Source organism: Bufo bufo, chromosome 6 (assembly GCF_905171765.1).
Source record: "Bufo bufo chromosome 6, aBufBuf1.1, whole genome shotgun sequence".
Lineage (NCBI taxonomy): Eukaryota > Metazoa > Chordata > Amphibia > Anura > Bufonidae > Bufo > Bufo bufo.
Genome location: NC_053394.1, coordinates 346,686,180 through 346,702,311, shown reverse-complemented (window position 1 = coordinate 346,702,311; position 16,132 = coordinate 346,686,180).

Below are 16,132 nucleotides of genomic sequence, written 5' to 3'. Positions count from 1 at the left end.
TGCTAACATGAACAGAATACATCCATAGGACCAAAATAATATACTTATCCGGTAGCACAGTGGTAACACAGGAGGAGAGATAGTAATAAACAACCCTTCAGTAGGACAAGCAGGAAAGAAAATTCCTCACGCGTATCGCTAGTCTCCAACTAGCTTCATCAGAGGTCCATGTGAGTCTGCAATAGTGCTTCAGAGTTTATGTACTAACAGTAATTAACATATAATAAAATACATCTGTGGTCAAACCTGTTGAGGCAATTAAAAGGAGAGGCGGGCAGGTGGGCACATCGAGGTGCACCGCCTCAATGCTCCCCGGTGCACGGTCTGGGAGCTACAGCATGTGCCGGACAAGCCGGCGTGATGGAAAAGCAGATGCGCCTGCGCAAAATGGCGCCCGGCCGGAAGCCGATGCCACAGTGCGTTCCACAGACCGGAAACGAACCTGGCACAGCGTCACATCCGGGCGACAGCACGCGCAGCTCCATCCCGTGGAACGCACAGGACGGGGGGTTAGTTGGAACGCAGGTTGAGTGGGGCAAATGCACTGAGCAATAGTGCGCATAATATCCTCATCAATCATAAATGCTTGCATAATTTGAAAGAAGGTTTATATGTAAATGCAATGTAATGAAGAGTTCATTTAATATACAGTGGGCCATATTAGGCCGATATACACAGTCATCTTACAACACTATATTGACAACCATGACAAAAATAACACATACATAATATTCATTACACATAAATAAATATAGTGCAAATATGCAAAGTAGGGTTGTTAGGATACACTAGACACAATATAGGCAACCTTACCCAAGATAACACCACTAGGATGACCAAACAAAACACCACATAAATTGTGATAAAGAATACATATATATATTAAAAAACCCACATATCACAATTCATAGTCAATTAATAACTAATCAATTCATAATCAATTAAAAACTTACTTCGCAATTCATAATCAATTAATAGCTCAGACAAAATTATTTACACATGCCCAGACAAAATTATTTAATATAATGAATATATCCTACAGAACCTATATCAAATCCCCCAAGTCTGGATAACATGATTGTTATGAAGAATCATTAACAGCATCAATATAGACAATTATCTCAGATAATCAATACATTCATCTTCATCTATTCAAAGACTTGAAGCCCAGAGGACCCAACAGGTGGGAGACCGTGCACCGGGGAGCAGGGGACCAGTGGCGCAAGCGCATAAGGAAAAGGGCAAGATAATGAATAGATACAAATACATATACAAAGAAATATAAGAGAACCCTATAATTCAGCAGCAGTGGTTTTAGACCATGGAAAAGAGCAGTGTATAATGAGATGGAAAAATGAATCAAGTCAGCAAAGGAGGCAATATGAACAATCACAATGCATTAGTAAGTGGCTTGTATTAACTTTTTCTACATGATAAATGTGAATTTCTGAAGTGGTTCTTTCAGATTAAAAAAAAAGACCAATTGTAAAGCAATTTAGTATATGATGTTGCGCCTACACATGAAGGTTTTGATAAATAAAATATTCTTTGGGAGTTGTTGTAATGATGGACATAATTTCATGGCCAGATCCAGTTTTGAGAAAAAAAATGTGTCAGCATTAGAGATGTCCCGAACTATTCGCCGGCGAACAGTTCCCGGTGGACATAGCTTGTTCGCGTTCGCCGCGGAGGGGCGAACATATGCGATGTTCGGTCCGCCCCCTATTCGTCATCATTGTGTAAACTTTGACCCTGTACCTCACAGTCAGCAGACACATTCCAGCCAATCAGCAGCAGACCCTCCCTCCCAGACCCTCCCACCTCCTGGACAGCATCCATTTTAGATTAATTCGGAAGCTGCATTCTTAGTGAGAGGAGGGACAGTGCTGCTGCTGCTGATTTAATAGGGAAATTGATAGCTAGGCTAGTGCATTCAGTGTCCACTACAGTCCTAAAAGACTCATCTGATCTGCTGTAAGGACAGCACCCCAAAAAGCCCTTTTTAGGGCTAGAACATCAGTCTCCTTTTTTTTTTTTCCTGTGTAATCTAATTGCAGTTGCCTGCCTGCCAGCGTGTGTGTCAGGCTCACAGCGTATACTGTGCCCACTTGCCCAGTGCCACCACTCATATCTGGTGTCACAGAAGCTTGCATTTAAAAAAAAAAAAACTTTTTTGACTGTAAAATAATAGCAGTCAGTTGCCGGCACGCACGTGTGTTTCATGCCCTGCAAGTGCATAGTGTCACCAGCGCAACTCATATCTGGTGTCACATTCGATTACATTTTAAAAAAATAAAAATAATTTGACTGTGAATAAATAGCAGTCAGTTGCACACACGTGTTTGTGTGTTTAAGGCCCAGCTGCAAGTGCACAGTGTCACCAGCGCTACTCATATCTGGTGTCACATTCGATTACATTTAAAGAAAAACAACAATTTTGACTGTGAATAAATAGCAGTCAGTTGCACACACGTGTTTGTATGTTTAAGGCCCAGCTGCAAGTGCATAGTGTCACCAGCGCAACTCATATCTGGTGTCACAGTAGCTTGCACGCATAGTTCAACTAAACAAATCTAAAAAAAATGACAGGCAGAGGCAGGCCACCCCGCAGGGGCCGTCGTGGTGCTGTGATTCCCTTTGGCCCTAGAATAATGCCCAGTGTTCAGAGGCCACGTACCCTGAACTCGAAAAGTTCTGAGGACATAGTTGACTGGCTAACACAGGACACCCAATCTTCTACAGCTTCCGCTCAGAACCTTGACGCACCATCCTCCTCCAGCTCAGCTTCGGGCACCTCTCAAGTTCCCACTCGCCCGCCTGCCACCACCACCAACACTAGCACCACAGCCGCTTCACTTGATCTGTCAGAGGAGTTATTTACGCATCAGTTGGAAGAAATGAGTGATGCGCAACCATTATTGCCAGAGGATGTAGATAACAGGGATATGTCTCAGTCAGGCAGCATTACACACATGGACGTACGGTGTGATGATGATGATGATGTAGTACCCGCTGCTGCTTCCTTTGCTGAGTTGTCAGATACAAGTTAAGCAGTTGATGATGACGATGTGTCCGTGGATGTCACATGGGTGCCCGCTCGAAGAGAAGAAGAACAGGGGGAAAGTTCAGATGGGGAGACAGAGAGGAGGAGGAGACGAGTTGAAAGCAGGGGAAGGTCGTCGCAAGGAGCTAGTGGCACAGTCAGACAGCATGCCTCGGCACCCAGGGTCAGCCAATCAACGCATGCTGTTGCCACCACCAGAATGCCATCATTGCAGAGCTCAGCAGTGTGGCATTTTTTTTGTGTGTCTGCCTCTGACAACAGCGATGCCATTTGCAACCTGTGCCAAAAGAAACTGAGTCGTGGGAAGTCCAACACCCACCTAGGTACAACTGCTTTGCGAAGGCACATGATCGCACATCACAAACGCCTATGGGATCAACACATGAGTAGAAGCAGCACAAAAACTCAAAGCCGCCATCCTCCTCCTGGTCCAGCATCTTCAGCCACGTCAACCACTGCTGTCCTCCTTGCCCCCCTCAACCATCCGCCACTCCGTCTCTCGCCTTGAGCAGTTACTGCTCATCTGTCCACAGTCAGGTGTCTGTCAAGGACATGTTTGAGCGTAAGAAGCCAATGTCACAAAGTCACCCCCTTGCCCGGCGTCTGACAGCTGGCTTGTCAGAACTCTTAGCCCGCCAGCTTTTACCATACAAGCTGGTGGAGTCTGAGGCCTTAAATTTGTAGCTATTGGGACACCGCAGTGGAAGGTACCCGGCCGAAATTTCTTTGCACAAAAGGCAATCCCCAACCTGTACTCTATTGTGCAAAAGGAAGTAATGGCATGTCTGGCACACAGTGTTGGGGCAAGGGTCCATCTGACCACTGATTCCTTGTCTGCAAAGCACGGTCAGGGCAGGTATATCACGTACACTGCGCATTGGGTAAACCTGCTGACGGCTGCCAAGCATGGAATGCGTGGCTCTGCAGAGGAGTTGGTGACACCGCCACGACTTGCAGGCAGGCCTGCTGCCACCGCCTCTACTCCTCCTACTCCATCCTCTTCCATAACCTCCTCGGCTGAGTCCTCTTCTGCTGCTGCATCTTGCTCCACATCAACGGCACCCCCCCAGCTCCCCAGGGGCTATTCCACATCCCGGATACGACAGTGTCACGCCGTCTTGGGGTTGACTTGCCTGAAAGCAGAGAATCACACCGGACCAGCACTCCTGTCTGCCCTGAACGCACAGGTGGATCAGTGGCTGACTCCGCACCAACTGGAGATTGGCAAAGTGGTGTGTGACAACGGAAGCAATTTGTTGGCGGCATTGAATTTGGGCAAGTTGACACATGTGTCGTGCATGGCACATGTGTGTAATCTGATCGTACAACGCTTTGTGCATAAGTACCCAGGCTTACAGGACGTCCTCAAGCAGGCCAGGAAGGTGTGTGGCCATTTCAGGCGTTCCTACACAGCCATGGCGCACTTTTCAGATATACCGCGGCGAAACAACATGCCAGTGAGGCGCTTGATTTGCGACAGCCCGACACGTTGGAATTCAACACTCCGGATGTTCGACCACCTGCTCCAACAAGAAAAAGCCGTCAACGAGTATTTGTATGACCGGGGTGCTAGGACAGCCTCTGCGGAGCTGGGAATTTTTTTGCCACGTTACTGGACGCTCATGCGCAATGCCTGTAGGCTCATGAGTCCTTTTGAGGAGGTGACAAACCTAGTCAGTTGCACCGAAGGCACCATCAGTGACATCATCCCATTTGTTTTCTTCCTGGAGCGTGCCCTGCGAAGTGCTGGATCAGGCCGTAGATGAGCGTGAAGAGGAAGAGGAAGAGTTGTGGTCACCATCACCACCAGAAACAGCCTTATCAGCATCGCTTGCTGGACCTGCGGAAACGCTGGAAGAGGAGTGTGAGGAAGAGGAGTCAGAGGAGGAATGTGGCTTAGAGGAGGAGGAGGAAGACCAACCACAGCAGGCATCCCAGGGTGCTCGTTGTCACCTATCTGGTACCCGTGGTGTTGTACGTGGCTGGGGGTATAACATACCTTCAGTGAGTTCACTGAGGACGAGGAACGGGACATGAGTAGCTCGGCATCCAACCTTGTGCAAATGGGGTCTTTCATGCTGTCGTGCCTGTTGAGGGACCCTCGTATAAAAAGGCTGAAGGAGAACGACCTGTACTGGGTGGCCACGCTACTAGACCCCCGGTATAAGCAGAAAGTGCCTGAAATGTTACCGAATTACCGCAAGTCGGAAAGGATGCAGCAGTTCCAAAATAACTTAAAAAGTATGCTTTACACAGCGTATAAGGGTGATGTCACAGCACAACGGGAATCTAACAGGGGAAGAGGTTAAAGTAATCCTCCTCCTACCACGACCACGCCGGCAAGGACAGGACGCTTTACAGACGTGTTGTTGATGGAGGACATGCAGACCTTTTTAAGTCCTACGCATCGCCACAGCCCTTCGGGGTCCACCCTCAGAGAACGACTCGACCGACAGGTAGCAGACTACCTCGCCTTAACTGCAGATATCGACACTCTGAGGAGCGATGAACCCCTTGACTACTGGGTGTGCAGGCTTGACCTGTGGCCTGAGCTATCCCAATTTGCGATAGAACTTCTGGCCTGCCCCGCTTCAAGTGTCCTGTCAGAAAGGACTTTCAGTGCAGCAGGAGGTATTGTCACTGAGAAGAGAAGTCGCCTAGGTTAAAAAAGTCTACATTACCTCACCTTTATTAAGATGAATGAGGCATGGATCCCGAAGGGACTGACAGTGGGCGATACATTCGACTAAAAAAGGCCTGATGAGATGAGCTACCTTGGGCTAAAAATGGTCCACATGCTGCTGTATTTTATCTCTGAATGCAGATGACTTGCGTGACTTATCCGCCACCAATTAGAGTTCAAGCCGCAATGTTTTAGGGCACTTTCTGCCTGGAAAACATCAATTTTTCTGCCCGCTGCTACAGCAGCGGCTGCAACCATACCTAGTTTTTCAGGCATGTGTACATGCCTAATTTTTCTGGCCTCTGGTGCTGCACTGTGGCTGCAAAAACAAAACAAACAAAAAAAGGCACATACATGTGTCAATTCCCCTTTGTAAAACTTACCTTGTTGTGGTGAAGGGACTTGCGTATCACAATGAAGCGACCACCTCTATGAGTGTGTTGGCAATGGCAATGTTGGCACACCCCAGATGATAAGGTCGTTGCTTCATTGTGAACAGACCAAAAGCAATCGGCTGGATAATTTTGCATAGAAAAAACATGATTTTTCTTTGTGATCATCTAAGGTGATCATTAAAGCCTACTAGGCCAACAATGGGCCCACACTGCAGAATCATTGTTTTCTGGGTCACTTAACTGTCACTGAACTACCTCAGCACGACCATAGGCTTTGAAAAAACCCCATTGCCTGCAATCTCCCAAACGTGTGCACGAGCACAGTCATCACTACACCAAGATTGACGCATAGAAGAATAAAATATATGTCATGAGTGTGTCAACTATTGACAACTCTTTGCGGTTGTCTAAAATCTATTCCATACACGTCCCCTGATAGGGGACGTAACAGGGATTAAACTGATAGGAATAGTACTACTTAACACAGCACTCCTATCTGGTGGCACAGTACATTGCACGCGCAGTGCCCCAAATTGGAAGTAGGAGGACCGACCAAGCATCTTTTTCCATCTCCCGGTTCCTAAAATCTATTCCATACAGGGATTAAACTGATAGGAATAGTACTACTTCACACACCTTATAATATTAATAATAATAATAATAATAATACTAGTGGACTTAACAGGGATTAAACTGATAGGAATAGTACTACTTAACACACCACTCCTATCTGGTGGCACAGTACATTGCACGCGCAGTATCCCAAATTGGAGGTAGGAGGACCGACCAAGCATCTTTTTCCATCTCCCGGTTCCTAAAATCTATTCCATACACGTCCCCTGATAGGGGACGTAACAGGGATTAAACTGATAGGAATAGTACTACTTAACACACCTTATAATAATGCAGAGAGAGGCAATGCAGAGAGAGGAGTCTGAAGAAGAGGAGTCAGAGGAGGAAGGTGGCTTTGAGGAGGTGGAAGACCAACCACAGCAGGCGTCCCAGGGGGCTTGTTGTCACCTTTCGGGGACCCTTTGTGTTGTACGTGGCTGGGTGGAGGAAGAGACCTTCAATGACATCAGTGAGTACAAGGAACGGGACATGGCTAGCTTGGTATCCAACCTTGTGCAAATGGGGAGTTTGCAGTTGTGCAAATGGACTGTTTGAGGTTTTTGCGGTGCGTTAAATGGGGAGTTTGGCCTGTCAGAGTTTGGTCTGTCACTGTGAAGCGGGCGTAACCCTTACACTACCTGATCGATACAACATCATACCTGATGTTTTAAAGCACGTTATTCCAAATAATTTAGGAATGTTAGGTGATTTATGCCCCTTATGGATTAAAACCAGACTCTGCGTCAACTACGTAATTTTCCATGGGAGTTTTGCCATGGATCCCCCTCCGGCATGCCACAGTCCAGGTGTTAGTCCCCTTGAAACAACTTTTCCATCACTATTGAAGCCAGAAAGAGTCCCTGTGGGTTTTAAAATTCGCCAGCCTGATGAAGTCTATGGCAGTTCGCCCGGTTCGCGAACATTTGCGGAAATTCGCATTCGCCGTTCGCGAACGGAAAATTTTATGTTCGCGACATCTCTAGTTAGCATTATGGCAATAGTATCAGCTTTACTCTTCTTATGTCACATACTAATACCTACTGACTGGCTGAGAGACCACTCTTTGTCCAGATCTTAAGATTCTGCTTCTACCACAACCATTAGAACACTTCTGTCTGAGATATTATATATGCTAACCAGTGTTTTTCAAGCCCATTTTCTGTCAAACCACTCTATTAGTTCTATGTGCCGGGTCACTCATACATTACCTCTACTGGCGAGACCTTGTAAAAGGCTTCGCTCTTCAGAAGAATTCAAGCCCAAGGGTCATGAAAAGATGTGGAGGGGTAAATAAACACAAGGTTCCATGGAATGGGTTTTTCAGTTGCAGAAACGTCTGCAACATCTCTGCTGTATTTGAATATACCATAACTGGGCTGCAAAATGTCCAGTGATGACTTAAAGGCTTCATTTCTATGTTCGAAATAGAGACAGAACTTCCTAAAAGGGGGAAAAAAAATACATAGATGCAGGTATGCCACGACTGAAATACAAAAGCACAATATGCAACAGGATTCTGCATTGAATGTATGGATTATAATCTACATAAATGCTATCTTGACTATATAAATGAATACGAGGTTCTTAGATCTTAGATAAAAAACATATTAAAACACTAGTTAATCTGCCATAGCAAGGCAATCTGTCCAGGGCAGGGCCTCATATTCAGTTACATAAGGAATTTAATATAAATGCAAATCAAATTTAAGTGTTGGAATTTGAGATGAGCGAACCACTCAAGATTTGGTTCGATTCAGTTCGAACCAAAGTTGGTCCAATTGCCCTGAAATTTGGTACATAACCCCCTCTAGCCTCCTTAGGAAATCTTGTTATCTCTTTTTTAGTTTTTATAAACTTTTTCTTTTTCCCTCGACCATCTCCTCTACCCCCTACTGTTGCAAAGTCAACAACAGTAAATTATGTCTAAGTGACACTTACATACATAGCTGTGGGTAAACACATGTTTGAAGGCATTAACATACATTGTGTTTAAAAACATACTGCTCCGGCACACTTACGGGATTTAAAAAAATTGGTTTGCAGGGGACCACACGTCCAACAATTATGCCTTGAAAGCGTCAGAATGACCACCCATATGACACACAATTATTGATTGTCAGAAGAAAAAGTGACTTGTTGTGAACAAGCCTGAAAAAACTCTCCCTTTTAATTGGGAACAGCAGCAGTGTAGTGTGGATGTGGAAAGGGTATGGTACACATATAGTGGCATGTAGCCACAATTAAAGTGGCAGCAGAAGCAAGATAGCATGGAACTTACAAGGCAGTAGATCGGCTCTTTGTGGATAGTAGTAGTAATAGTAAAAGTAGTTGGGCTGGTAATGGTACTAGTGGCAGATGCTTTGCGTTACCAGTGGTGGCAGTAGGGGATTGGCAGCGAGGAGCAACAGCAGCTGAGGCAGCGGCAGCAGCCCTACAGAAGATGATTGTTGGTAGGCCGCAGCAGTAGCATCATGGTGGCAGTGACATGATGGAGGCAGCAGCAGCAGCTGTACAGAACATGATGGACAGTAGAGGCATGATGGCGACGGTGTCATGATGGAGGAAACGAACGATTGAGGCCTGACGCTTAATTTTTTGACAGCGCTGATAAAAACAGGAAGTGAGCTGCAAGTGATTCTGCCGGGGACGCGTAGTAAGATCCCCATGGAACCAGGTCCGCCCCTGGTTAAGCATCACTCCCAGTAGGCGGAGCGGGGTGGGTCAGGACAGTTTAGAACTGCCCATTGGCCCTCCTCTGCCTCGCAGGGATTGGCTGAGGGGCTAGAACTACAAAAGGAGACAGAATCCTTTAGCAAGCTGCCATTGCCATTTTTATATGAAGAAGCTCTGCCACTGCACTGATCGCTCCCTGATGAACCATTGAATTATGGGGAAACGCGTCGGATAGAACTTGCAGTCAGCTATTAGAGGAAGGGATATACAGATCAGGCCCAAGGCTCCAGCGGCTAGGGGTTGCTCTTTTCAGGGCGAGTGCTCTGACTACAGCCAGTTAGCCAATCTCCCCACTCAAGACTAGAGTTAGGGTCAGAGACAATTAGGCTAAGCTGTACAGGAGTAATATCTGTTGATCTCGCCAAGAAGCTACTCCCATCATAAAATCGCCTAGCCCCCACTAGGGCAATAGATCTGACACCCCTTCTTTCAGCAAAGAGCCATACGCACAAAAGTGCGTGTGCAAGAATTTTAGTAACACTGTCTCACTCATTTTAAAAGAGATTAATAAAAGCTACGTATTATTTTATCTCATATGGTACACTCAGTTCACGATATAACGTTTATTTGAGACTACTGAGCTAACAGATAGTCTGTCAAGAAAAGACAGTCTATCCTATCGGATAATTTCTGACGCTTAATTTTACATTAATACTCACTGTTAAATTGTTACCTTACCATTTGTATTGTGTACTGATCACCTATATGCTTGTTTAATTAAATTGAACAAGTCCCAAAAATAATTAAATTCCAACCATGTGGAGATATAATAATAGGAAACAGACGATTGAGGCCTGACGCTGAATTTCACGTTAACATTCACAGGTAATTTGGTACACTAACCTGTGTATTGGAGTACTGATCACCTGTATGCTGGCTTAATTAAATTTAAACCCCTCAAAATTATTAAATTTGAATCATGTGGAGATACAATAAATGGAAATTAATGATTGAGGCCTCCCTTACTCATTTTAATGTTAACACTCACAGGTAATGTTACAAACCTATATGTCTGGGGTCTAGCGGTGTGATCTTCAGCCTCGGCACAGCCCCACTGGGAGGTACGCAATGCTGAGCCACTCACCATTGTGAAGCGACAGCTTCCTTAGCAGCAGGATGCAATATTCTTTTTCTCCCCATATCTGGCATGTGCTGGGAGAGATTAGCAGTAGTCTGATTGCTCAGCTACTCTATTACGGTGTGCTAGTGTTTCTGATTAATGGGTTGCCGAGTCATGGACCTATCAGGTTCTGATCCAAGGACTCAGCACTCTATTTAAATCCCTTCCTGTCTTGGACTTACTAGCTATGTACCTGGTTCTTCCTTCTGTACTTATTTGGATTGCTCATGCTTCTGACCACTCTGTCTCTTCTTTGGTTCTGCGTAGTCTGTCTGGTTCTGATCTAGGTTTGTCTTCTAACCAATCTTTGTCTCTTGTTTGGTGCTGCGTTGCCCGTCAGTTTTTGGCCTATTCTCATACTACTCTATATTGTGTTTGTCTGTCTTCGTTTGTTAGTCCGTCTCTGTACTTATGCATATAGCATAGGGACCATCGACTAGTTGCGGTCTAGCTATCTAGGGCTTGTACTGAAAGTAGGTAGGGAAAATGGGCTGGTACTAACCTTAGGGCTCACTGTTCTTGTCTGTCCCTAGCTATAGTCGTTACAGTTAAATTGGTGCCTAACACTGTGTATTGGTGTACTGATCCCCTATATGGTGATTTAATTAAATTGAACAATCACCCCCCCAAAAAAGAAAATCCAACCATTAAATAAACAAAAATGGATGAATAGATGATTAGGGGCCAGGCCCGACACTCACTACACGTTATCACTCATAGGTCAATTTTTGCCCTAACCTATGGATTGGTGTATTGATCACCTATATGCTTAGTTAAATTGAACAAGTCCAAAAATATTATTGAATTCTAACCGTGTGGAAATACAATAAACGAAAACGAACACTTGAGGCCCGACGCTCAATTTCACTTGCAGGTTTGCAGCAGCTGCAGTTCTGCTAGGAGGCACAGCCAGCATAATCTCCTCACTTCTCACTCCCTTACTTACAGCTTTCCTGACTCAGTATTCTACAAACACAATTCTTCAACTTTTTATTCTATCATTTCCCTTCACTGTCCCTGACAGTACAATACAAGCTTGATTGATTTCTGACTCCCTAAGATAATTTTTCTGGCACACACTGTAAGACCCAACCACCCTCATTCACAACCCAGCACAGAATGGCGTTCTGTTCATTCTTCTAGGGCACCTCCCTGCCTGCTGCAGTACTGATTGGCTCATTCAGGCTGTCTGTTGGCCTGGGAGCCAATCAGGGAAAGCTCTCCCCCAACTTCCTCTCAGAGTCATGTGAAAACCCTTCTTCTTTCTCCCTAGTGCTTTTTTCCCACCATGTGCACTAAAATGGCGCTACACCCCATTTGAAAAGTGTTTCCCGAGATTTTAATTCTGATGGCCTATCTTTTGATCTCTTAGTAATAGTAATAAATCACTTAGCAATAGTAGTTTATTTTATGATCCAAAGGAAGATCTGTGCAGACACTGAACAATCAGGAAATGCTGAGAGAGTTCAGCTCTGAAGCCTGCAGAATTATATGCCCTTATATGGTAGACACTAGTGATTGGCTTTGTACACCATATGTTGTGAATAGTATACTGTACAAGGAGAAATGTGCGGTGTGTAGGAAAGCTACGTCATGTCCTCACCCTATTTCTTGATAGTTGCAACCCTGTTTAATTATATGTCAATGAGGTGTAAAACATGATAGTTATTTTATGTGTGAAAATAGTAATCACTAGTTAATATGATACTGCATGCTGGCCAGTTGCTGGAAGTTGAATCAAAATAATAGTACCCGAGCTCCTAGAACAAATAATAATATTGACAAATGACAATATTGTCTTATGTTGCAATGAAAATATAAACTTTATTAGAGATAGGCAAGTATACCTGAGTTAGTCTGTAATGATTGCCAAAAAATCTGCAATTACCTTATAATAACAGCTTTCATTAATGTCCGCTGTCCCTTTCCACTGTTCCATTAACCACTTGCCATCTGGGCCATTTGCCCCCTTCCTGACCAGGCCAAATTTTGCAAAACTGACATATCTCACTTTATGTGGTAATAACTTTGGAACTCCTTTATTTATCCAAGTCATTCAGAGATTGTTTTCTCGTGACACATTGTACTTCATGATAATCATAAATTTGAGTCTAAATATTTCACCTTTATTTATGAAAAAATCCCAAATTTACCCAAAAATTTGAAAAATTAGCAATTTTCTAAATTTCAATTTCTCTGCTTTTAAAACAGAAAGTGATACCTCATAAAATATTTATTATTTAACATTCCCCATATGTCTACTTTATGTTGGCATCATTTTGGAAATGTCATTTTATTTTTTTAGGACGTTAGAAGGCTTAGAAGTTTAGAAGCAATTCTTCAAATTTATAAGAAAATTGCCAAAACCCACTTTATAAGGACCAGTTCAGGTCTGAAGTCACTTTGTGGGGCCTACATAGTGGATACCCCCATAAATGACCCCATTGTAGAAAATACACCCCTCAAGGTATTCAAAACCGATTTTACAAACTTTGTTAACCCTTTAGGCGTTCCACAAGAATTAAAGGAAAATGGAGATCAAATTTTTAAATTTCACTTTTTGGCAGATTTTCCATTTTAATCAATTTTTTTCTTTAACACATCGATGGTTAACAGCCAAACAAAACTCAATATTTATTACCCAGATTCTGCGGTTTACAGAAACACCCCACATGTGGTCATAAACTGCTGTATGGGCACACGGCAGGGCGCAGAAGAAAAGGAACTCCACATGGTTTTTAGATGCCATGTCCCATTTGAAGCCCCCTGATGCACCCTTACAGTAGAAACTCCCAGAAAGTGACCCCATTTTGGAAACTAGGGGATAAGGTGCCAGTTTTATTAGTACTATTTTTGGGTACATATGATTTTTTGATCATTCATTATAACACTTTATGGGGCAAGGTGACCAAAAAATTGGTTGTTTTAGCACAGTTTCTATTTATTTATTTTTACAGCGTTCACCTGAGGGGTTCAGTCAAGTGACATTTTTATAGAGCAGATCGTTACGGACGTGGCGATACCTAATATGTATACTTTTTCTCATTTATTAAAGTAATAGCATTTTTGAAACAAAAAATTATGTTTTAATGTGTCCATGTTCTGAGAGCTATAGTTTTTTTATTTTTTGAGAGATTTTCTTATGTAGGGGCTCATTTTTTGCGGGATGAGGTGACGGTTTTATTGGTACTATTTTGTGGGACATACGCGTTTTTGATCACTTGGTGTTGCACCTTTTGTGATGCAAGGTGACAAAAATTGCTTGTTTTGACACCGTTTTTTTATTTTTTTTTTACGGTGTTCACCCGAGGGGTTAGGTCATGTGATATTTTTATAGAGCTGGTTTTTACGGACGCGGCAATACCTAATATGTATACTTTTTTTTATTTGTTTCACTTTAACACAATAATAGCATTTTTTAAACCAAAAAAATGATGTTTTAGTGTCTCCATGTTCTAAGAGCTATAGTTTTTTTATTTTTTGAGAGATTTTCTTATGTAGGGGCTCATTTTTTGCGGGATGAGGTGACGGTTTTATTGGTACTATTTTGTGGGACATACGCGTTTTTGATCACTTGGTGTTGCACTTTTTGTGATGCAAGGTGACAAAAATTGCTTGTTTTGACACAGTTTTTTTTTTTTTTTTTTTACGGTGTTCATCCGAGGGGTTAGGTCATGTGATATTTTTATAGAGCTGGTTTTTACGGACGCGGCAATACCTAATATGTATACTTTTTTTATTTTTTCTATTTTTAATTTTTTTTTTTCATTCCTTACTTGGGGACTTTTTTTTTTTTTACATGTGAAACTTTTTTTTATTTTTTTATTTTCAACCTTTTATTTTTTTTTTTATTATTTTACACTTTTCGTCCCCCATAAGGTCATACAAGACCTCTGGGGGACATTTACTTCACTTTTTTTTTTTTTTCACAGTTGATTTCTCCTGTAACTGGGGCTGACATAGTAGCCCCAGTTACAGGACAAATGCACCCCTATAGAGGCTGTACAGCAGCAATCCAGCGCTGTACAGCCTCACAGCAGGGCTGATCGAGGTCTCTGAGAGACCTCACACAGCCCCTGCACTCTCCGGTCACGGCGGTCACATGACCGCCGGGCCGGAACAGGAAGCGCACAGCGCTTCCTTCTCTGCAGACACAGCGCTCGGTGTCTGCAGAGATCTAGAAGGCAGGGACACCTGGGCACTGTCCCTGCCTTGTCTTAGGGTTGCCCTGCTGTCACTGACAGCGGGCAACCCGATCAGCAGCTGCACGATTAGCGTGCAGCTGCACTTTCTGAACGGACGTTCTGGAATGTCCGTTCAGAAATAGACGTCCACCCATAGGACATTTATATCCTATGGGCGGACGTGAAGCAGTTAAAAGATTGTTGCTATGGCTCATCTGTCTTCCCTTTAGTGTAAACAGAAGACAGAGGGCGGTCCTCCACACTGCATGTCTGCATTAGGCTTCAGAGTGAGGAGGCATGTCTCTAAGTAATCCAATCTGATTGGCCGGCACGAAGCTGCTGGCTACAGCAAGTGTGTATGGGAAGTGAGGGAAGGCAGTTTTGGCTTCAGAGAACTAGCAGAGGAGCCATCTTGAGAAGATCTTCATATTGTATGAGTTAAAACGACCATAACTAAGGGAAAAACTCAAAGAAAACAGTGTTATGTGAAGAAACTAAAGATTGCTTTATGCATAATGCTGCAGCAGCAGTAACATATGCTAATAAGATTTTTTTGATGAAAACATGACAGTTACCCTTTAAAAAGGACCTTTCACCACTCCTGACATGCCTGTTTTAATAGCTTCATGCATTCCCCATTCTGAAACATCTTTTCTTATCAATTTGCGTTGTGCCTTGCCTTTATTATTTCTAACTAGAGTTGAGCGGACACCTGGATGTTCGGTTTGACGGGTTCGGCCGAACTTCGGATAAAAGTTTGAGTTCGGGACCCGAACTTGACCCCGAACCCCATTGAAGTCAATGGGGACCCGAACTTTTGAGCACTAAAATGGCTGTAAAAATGTCATGGAAAGGGCTAGAGGGCTGCACATGTCATCAAAATGTGGTTAAGAGCATGGCAAGTGCTCTGCAAACAAATGTGGATAAGGAAATTACTTAAAATAACATAAAATACGTAAAAATAAAAAATAATAATCTTGATCTAGGAGGACCAGGTCCATATGGAGTAGGAGGTTGAGGAGGCGGTGGATGTGGCAGTGTAGGTGGAAGTGGCAATGGAGGAGGAGGAGGTAGCCGACACTGCTTTTTGGTTTAAAATTTTATTTAATTTTTTTAAATAAGGGTACACCCCAAAAATTGGGAAATATAACCTGTGATAACCCCCTCCAGTCGTGCTAAACACACGTTCAGACAATACACCGGCTGCAGGGCAGGCCAGCACTTCCAGGGCATAAAGGGCAAGCTCAGGCCATGTGCCCAATTTGGAGACCCAGAAGTTGCAGGGGCTGACTCCTGTCAGTTAGTTTGTGTAGGCGTGAGCATACTTACTGCCCCACCATG